The sequence below is a fragment of the Bos indicus genome, chromosome 17, assembly GCF_029378745.1.
Source record: "Bos indicus isolate NIAB-ARS_2022 breed Sahiwal x Tharparkar chromosome 17, NIAB-ARS_B.indTharparkar_mat_pri_1.0, whole genome shotgun sequence".
Taxonomy (NCBI): Eukaryota; Metazoa; Chordata; class Mammalia; order Artiodactyla; family Bovidae; genus Bos; species Bos indicus.
Genome location: NC_091776.1, coordinates 62,738,407 through 62,745,658, shown reverse-complemented (window position 1 = coordinate 62,745,658; position 7,252 = coordinate 62,738,407). Strand labels below are relative to the sequence as shown.

The 7,252-nt window shown below is 47.3% G+C and overlaps 1 long non-coding RNA gene across 1 annotated transcript; it reads right to left on the bottom strand.

Moving 5' to 3' along the window:
- Positions 1 to 5,475: 5,475 nt before the first annotated feature.
- Positions 5,476 to 7,252, bottom strand: LOC139176856 (uncharacterized). The gene is made up of 2 exons (XR_011561336.1): positions 7,001 to 7,252; positions 5,476 to 6,260 (listed from the first exon to the last, which is right to left on the bottom strand). It is a non-coding gene; the product is annotated as an uncharacterized lncRNA (long non-coding RNA).

The window sequence follows — 7,252 nt, the reverse complement described above, 5'->3', positions numbered from 1 at the left end:
ATCTCTTGTATTTGACTCTAGATTGTAAGCTCTACAAGGGCAAGAAGAGCTGCCTGTCTCATTCATTGTCACACCCTCCAGTGCTAGCACAGTGACGAGTTCTAGGCAGGGATTTACTGAACACCAATCTAAGCTATGGTCCTGGGGATGGAGATGATGGTGCACAAGATTGCGAAGCAGCTTAGCACAGATACCCTGCCCTTAAGTAGCTCTCCTACCAGCCTGACAGTCCAGAACTTCTGTAATAATAAACACTTTGTTATGCATGAAATAGGTAGATTATATAATATGGTAGTTCATGGTGGAGATTCCGGCATCAAACTTGCTACCATTCTGATCTTTATTAGCAGGTTTACCTCTCGATGCTTCTGTTTCCAGATGGGTAAAATAGGAGCCTACCTAACAAAACTGTTGTGGGGACTGAATGAGTTTTGTGAAGCGAAGTGTCTGTTTGTGTGTAAGTTCAGTCACTCAGCCTTGAACATACTAATTGCTCAAAAAATCTTTGGGACCCTCATGGACTGTAGCCCACCAGGCTCCTCTGTCCATGGATTTTCCCAGGCAAGAATACTGGAGTGGGTTGCCATTCCCTTCTCCAGGGTACCTTCCCGACCCAGGAGTCAAACCCGAGTCTTCCGCACTGCAGGCAGATTCTTTACCCGTCTGAGCCACCAGGGCAGCTCAATAAATCTTAGCTATTACTTTTCCCATTTACTATGTGACTTTGGATAAATTACTAAACTTCTCTAAGAGTTTTTCCTGGTCAGTAAAATGAAAATACAAGCGTTCCTACCTTGAAGAATTGCTGAAAGAATGAAATGGGAAGATCCCTGAAAAGCGCTTAACACAGTGCTGGTATGTGGAAAGTACTTAATAATTTCTAAACGATAGTAATAGTAACAATAATGATTAAAAAAAAAAAGGTGCTACAGGAGAAAAGAGTAAATTTCATTTTGATGGATAGACACAGAGCTAAGAAAAAGGTTTATAACAGGTAAGTGATTTCTTTCCTAAGAACTTTATTGAGATATAATTCACATACTCAATGGCTCAGCAGGTAAAGAATCTGCCTGCAGTGCAGGAGGTGTAGGAGACATGGGTTCAACCCCTAGGTCAGGAAGATCCCCTGCAAGAGGAAATGGCAACCCACTCCAGTATTCTTGCCTGGGAAATCCCATGGACAGAGCAGCCTGGTGGGCTACAGTCCATGGGGTTGCAAAGAGTCGGACACGGCTGAGCACATACATACACAATTCACATACAGTGCAATTTACCCATTAAAAGTTTATAATTCGATAGTCTTTAGTGTGTTCACAAAATTGTGCAACTATCACCATAATCAATTTTAGAATATGTCATCACTCCAAATAGAGACCTATATCCACTAGCAGTCACTTTGCCTCCCTAAATCTCCAGTTTTCCCACCGCTGAAACCCTAGACAACCGCCAGTGCACTTCCTGTTTCTGTGGATTTCCTGATTCTGTGGACATCTCAGGTAAATGGAATCACACAGTTATGTGGCCTTTTGTTTCCAGCTCCTTTCACTTAGCATCACGTCTTCAAGGTTCATCCACTTTGTAGCAGGTCTCAGTATTGAATCCTTTGTACGGCCAAATAATATTCCATTGTATAGATTTGATAGATATTTCAGTTGTTTCCACGTTTTGGCTATTATGAATAATGCTGCTATGAACTGACATGTATAAGTTTTTGTGCAGATTATGTTTCCGTTTCTCGCTGGGGGTGTATACCTAGGAGTGGAATTTCTGGATTATATGGTAATTCAAGTTTAACCTTTTGAGGACCTGCTTTTCTAGACTGTTTTCCACAGTGCTGTACCATTTTACATTCCCACCAGCAATGCACAAAGCATCCAGTTTCTCCACATCCTTACCAACAGTTGGTATTATCTATCTTTCTGATTATAGCCATCTTGGTGGGTGTGAAGTGGTATCTCATTGTGGCTTTGATTTGTACTTTCCTGATGGCTAACCCTGGACTGCAAGGAGATCCAACCAGTCCATTCTGAAGGAGATCAGCCCTGGGATTTCTTTGGAAGGAATGATGCTAAAGCTGAAACTCCAGTCCTTTGGCCACCTCATGCGAAGAGTTGACTCATCGGAAAAGACTCTGATGCTGGGAGAGAATGGGGGCAGGAGGAGAAGGGGATGACAGAGGATGAGATGGCTGGATGGCATCACTGACTCGATGGACGTGAGTCTCAGTGAACTCCAGGAGTTGGTGATGGACAGGGAGGCCTGGCGTGCTGCGATTCATGGGGTTGCAAAGAGTCGGACATGACTGAGCGACTGATCTGATCTGATCTGATGGCTAATGACGTTGGGGCATCTCTTCATGTGCTTATGGCCACTTACATATCTTCTCTGAAGAAATGTCTATTCAGATCCTTTGCTCATTTTTAATTGAGTTATTTACTTTTTTATTGTGGCTTCCCTGGTGGCTCATTGGTAAAGAATCTGCCTGTAATGAAGGATATGTGAGTTCGATCCCTGGGTTTGGAAGATCCCCTGGAGGAGGAAATGGCAACCCACTTCAGTATTCTTGCCTGGGAAGTCCCATGGACAGAGGACCCTGGCAGGCTATCCTTTTATTACTGAGCTGCACAACTTCTTTATGTATTCTATATAATACAAGTCCCTTAGCAAATACATGACTTGCGAAATTTTTCTCCTCTTCTTTGAGTTGTTATTTTCACTTTCTCATTTTTCCCCTGCGTTGGAAGCTTGAAGTCTTAACCTTCAAGGAAGTTGAAGCCAGGGAAGTTCCATTGTTCTAGTCACTTTCTTGATGGTGTCCTTTGAAGTGCAAAGGTTTCTATGTTAATGATGTCCAACTGGTCTATCTTTCTTTTTATTTTTTATTATTATTTAAAAAAAATTCTTTATTGAATTTGTTACAATATCGCTTCTGTTTCATGGGTTTTGTTTTTGTTTCTGTTTTTCTGAGAGGCATGTGGGATCTTAGCTTCCTGACCAGGGATCGAACCTGCACCCCCTGCATTGGAAGGCAAAGTCTTAACCATTGGACCACCAGGGAAGCCCTATCTTTCTTTTTATAGTTTTAGGTCTTTGAACCATTTTGAGTTGATTTTTGTATATGATGTGATGAAGAGATGACACTTAATTCTTTGGCATGTGGACATCCAGTTGAAGAGATTGTTCTTTTCCCATTGAATTGTGTCCATGCCCTTATCAGCAAATCAGTTGATCATAAATGTGAGGTGTTATTTCTGGACTATCAGTTTTGTTCTGTTGATCTCTATGTATACCCTTATGCCAGTTCCACACAGTCCTGAAGGGAACTGAATTTGAACTGGACGAAGTTAACTGGACCTGGGGATACACAGTCACAGAGCTTCCTACGAAATGCTTCAGAGTATTTAAGGTGTTTTTGTATACATGCTCTCACTTAAGTCTTGTAGCAATTCTGGGAGTAAATGCAAGTCCAGCAGTTCAGTTCAGTTCAGTTCAGTCGCTCAGTTGTGTCCGACTCTTTGAGACCCCATGAATCACAGCACGCCAGGCCTCCCTGTCCATCACCAACTCCTGGAGTCCACCCAAACCCATGTCCATTGAGTTGGTGATGCCATTCAACCATCTCATCCTCTATCATCCCCTCCTCCTCCTGCCCTCAATCTTTCCCAGTCCAGCAGGCTGAGTGGCAAATCCCTAGACCCACACAATCAGAAATAGTGGTGGTTCCAGGACCAAGCTGTGGACCCCAGGACTCTTGATCAAGTGCTCTCATTAACCCCGGTGGATTGCTTGCTGTCCAGAAATTTGGGGAAAGTAATAAGTAGAGAGAGAAATTAGGGCACAATTGTGGGCGGGGGCGGGGGGGGAAGGATGTCAGACAGACTGATTATAAATGTTTGGTTCCTAATCAGCTTGTGATAAAATTTCCCTTCTCCTCCTGCATGGACAAGAAATGGGATGTTCTGGGTAATCCAGGGTTTTGCATTTTCAAAGAATGAGAACACAGTGAAATTCTCTCAACACTAAAACCACACAGGCTGTAATTTAATCTTTAATTTTGTTGTTGTCATTCTAGAAGACTCTTTAGTATATTTTAAAGCGGTGTTTCTTCAAGAGTGGTCCAAGGAAAACCTCAGCTATCAGCATCACTGGACGTTTGTCTAAAAATGCCATTTGCAGAGCCCCCGTCCACCCTGTGTCTACTGAAAATCACTGGGTGATTTTTTTTTTAAATGCACGTTAAAGTTTGGGAACCACTGCTTTGGAGCAGTGAAAATAAAATTATGAATATCAATTATCATTGCACTTAGGAGATTCGGGGATTTTGCTTAAATGAGTGTTCTGGATAACAGATTAATGGACCTCATTTCCTTCAAGTCTTGACTAAAACATCACCCTCCCTGTGAGGACTGTGAGGACGTTCCTGATGTAAAATTGCTTATCACCCTCTCCCCCATGCCCCCTACCCTCATCATCCCCCTTCCTTCTCCCTGGCACTTACCATTAAGTAACTGACAAATCACCAATTTTATTTATCTATTTATTTATTGTCTGATTCCTGTCTCTAATAAGCAAGTTTCGCCAAGGTAGCTGCTAGGAATATAGCACCTAAGACAGTGTCTGGTAGGTAGCAGGTGTCAGTAAGTATTTGTGGAATGAATGAATGTGCCAAGTTTTATCTTGGTACTTGGGTGGAATGTCATTGGCCCACTGTATTTCTCAAGAGGATTTTTTTTTTAAGTATAAACCAATTTATGCTTTAATTTTCTGAGTGGTTTTTCAGGGTGTGTCATACTAGAGAGAAAGAACTGGAACCGAATCCTCTAATCTCCTAATTCTGGGTCTGGCCCAGTTGCTCTAAAGATCATTTTTTCCTTAATGCCGCTGAGATCTTCATTTTACTATGAGGACCATCCATTTACAGCTACACTGTCCTATGAAGGCTACCGTTCGAAGGACTCCTTGCCCCTACTGTGAAAGTGGAAGGAAGCAATGAGACTGAGATGAACCTGCAGTGGGAGGGGACTTCTGTAAATTCACCCCACACGTGACAGGTAGTGACAACAAGTAGACGCTTGTTTCTTCCTCTGAGGTCCTGCACAAGGAGGATAATAAATGGATCTTCTCTCACCTGGCTTGGCTGGCTCTGCACAAATGATCCTTACCCATCTCCCACCCTCCAACAGCTAGTACCCAACAGCGCTAGCACCAAAATCAATGCTCATGGGTGCTTGGGGCTCCCTCCTTCTATCTCCCCATTGGCCCCATTTTACACACGGGAAACCTGAAATTTAGCCCTAGGAATGGTCAGTTCCCTAACACTGGAGATGCACCCTGCTGACCCCTATCCATGTCTCTTCCAATACACACCTGATATTCCAGTTTGTATTAAGATGGTGAGAAATACCATGTGTGGGGGCACCCCCCACCCCCAGTCTGGGGGTGTCTGAGAAATTGTGGAACCAGTCAGACGATAAAAACAGGAAAAAGCAAGTTTGTTTCTAGTGTTATGCACACAGGGTGGCAGGATATACCTGCTGAGTGTTCCCAGAAAGTCCCCAAGGAAACCATTAACTTGAGTCTCTCACGTTCTTCTACCAGAGGTGGCTGGGGTGGGGGGCGGGGAAAGTGTACTCAGAGGAGGGGGATGGGCATACTTCCAGAGGTCAGGTTTATGTTGCCCAGAGCTCCTGCACACATTAATAAAAAGTGGTTGACTTGAGGGTGGAGGTCAAGGTGAGCAAGGGGCTTGTCAGCGAGGATTGTCACCGGGTTAGGGACAGTGGACTGAAGGAGGGGGGTGAGAAAAGGAGTGGAGGTGAGTTTGGTGGAGGGGGGCTTGTGTGGCGCTGAGACTGCCAACCCCCACCCCAGCAGGGTTGGGGATTTGGGGAGGAGTGGCTGCTTAGCCTCCTGCTTTGACCCTTTCTTGAGTGGTTTCTGCCAGGGAATTGACAAGAGCCTGTGGATTTGGAGAGATGGGGTAGGGAGAGTGGCCTGAATCTGCCCGCGATTCAGGGTGGACTAGCCGGGCTAAGGGAAGGCATTTAAGGGGTGGGCGAGATGGCTCCCAAGAGCCTAGGGCAAAGGCACTAAAGGGTCTCAGAGACCCAGAAGATGGGGATGTGGGGAGAAGGAAGACGGGAAGGCGTTTGCCTCCATGGGGATCCCTTTAAATTGAGACGGACCTAGAGAAGTATCTTCAAACACACTGGGCAGGCATCTTAGGTTCTTCCAGTCCGATGGGGGTGGGGTTTAGAACTCTGCAAAAAAAAGGGGGGGCGGTCATTCAAAGAGGAAGGTGCACAGCTGAGCCAACGGGTTCCTAAACTGGAAGCGGGGTGCGGGGGGCCCTCTGGAGGCGCTGACCTTTTCCCCAGCCTCCATAGGGACTGGGCGGTGAGCCTTCTGGGACCTGCTTTCCCGAATCTAGACAGAAGTTCGAGCAGGGCTGACCAGAGTTAGCCGGGGAGTGAGGCAAACGGTGGCGATTCCTCACATTGGGGAGGTGGGGGCAGTGGGCAACCGGCAAACCAAGAACGCGAGCTCAGAGCAGGAGGGTTTCCTCAAAATGACTATAGAGTCCACGGCTGTGGATGGAAGAAGGGGTTGGGGGTGAGGGGACCCGAGAAGGAGTCTCAGAAAGGGTCGAGGGAAACTAACACGGTTTCTACCGAGGTGCTGATGGAGGCTCCCCGCTCGGGACGCGATGCACCGAGAGGGTTCCCTGAACTGGACTTGGGGGAGGTGGGGCGGTATGGGACACTGGGAGTGGACCGAGGGCAGCCGAGGGGGGAACTCTAAATTAGGTTTAGCGGAAATTGGGGGCTCGGAGGGCGATTCTCGCTCCGACTGGGGGAATGGAGGGATCCTCACCAGTTGGAACGTGCGGGCACTGGGGGGCTATCTCCCACCCAACCCAGGGAGATTGGGGATTTCTTAGATTCTAGATATCGGGGAACTGAAAGGGAGGACTAGGGATGGGGATCCGGAACCGAGCTACCTTGAAGGCACCGGGAAGCGCTTCATTCCGGGAGGGCGTTCCCGCGGCCCGGCCCCCGTGCCGGGGTGGGTGGGGGGTGCGGCCGCGCCCAGGTCCCGGCCCGCCTCGGGTTTCGAGGGGGTCTCTCTCGCCCTCGGGGACCCGGGAGCCCGGCGGGAGCGAGGTCCGGGCGCCGCCGCCTCCGCGAGCGCCCGGGCGGGCGGGCTGGCGAGCGCTGGGCTTTATGCTCGCAGGGCGGCGGGGGGAGGAGCC